Consider the following 332-nt stretch of genomic DNA (forward strand, 5'->3'; position numbering starts at 1 on the left):
CTTTCTTCACAGTCCAACTCTCACATCCATATATGACCACTGGAAAAACCATAGCCTTGACTAGACGGACCTTTGTTGGCAAAGTCATGTCTCTGCTTTTGAATATACTATCTAGGTTGGTCATAACTTTCCTTCCAAGGAGTAAGCGTCTTTTAATTTCATGGCTGTGATCACCATCTGCAGTGATTTGGGAGCCAAAAAAAATAAAGTCTGACACTGTTTCCACTGTTTCCCCATCCATTTCCCATGAAGTGATGGGACCAGATGCCGTGATCTTAGTTTTCTGAATGTTGAGTTTTAAGCCAACTTTTTCACTCTCCACTTTCACTTTC

The sequence above is a fragment of the Bison bison genome, unplaced genomic scaffold (assembly GCF_000754665.1).
Source record: "Bison bison bison isolate TAMUID 2011002044 unplaced genomic scaffold, Bison_UMD1.0 scf7180017864118, whole genome shotgun sequence".
In the NCBI taxonomy this organism is placed as follows: domain Eukaryota; kingdom Metazoa; phylum Chordata; class Mammalia; order Artiodactyla; family Bovidae; genus Bison; species Bison bison.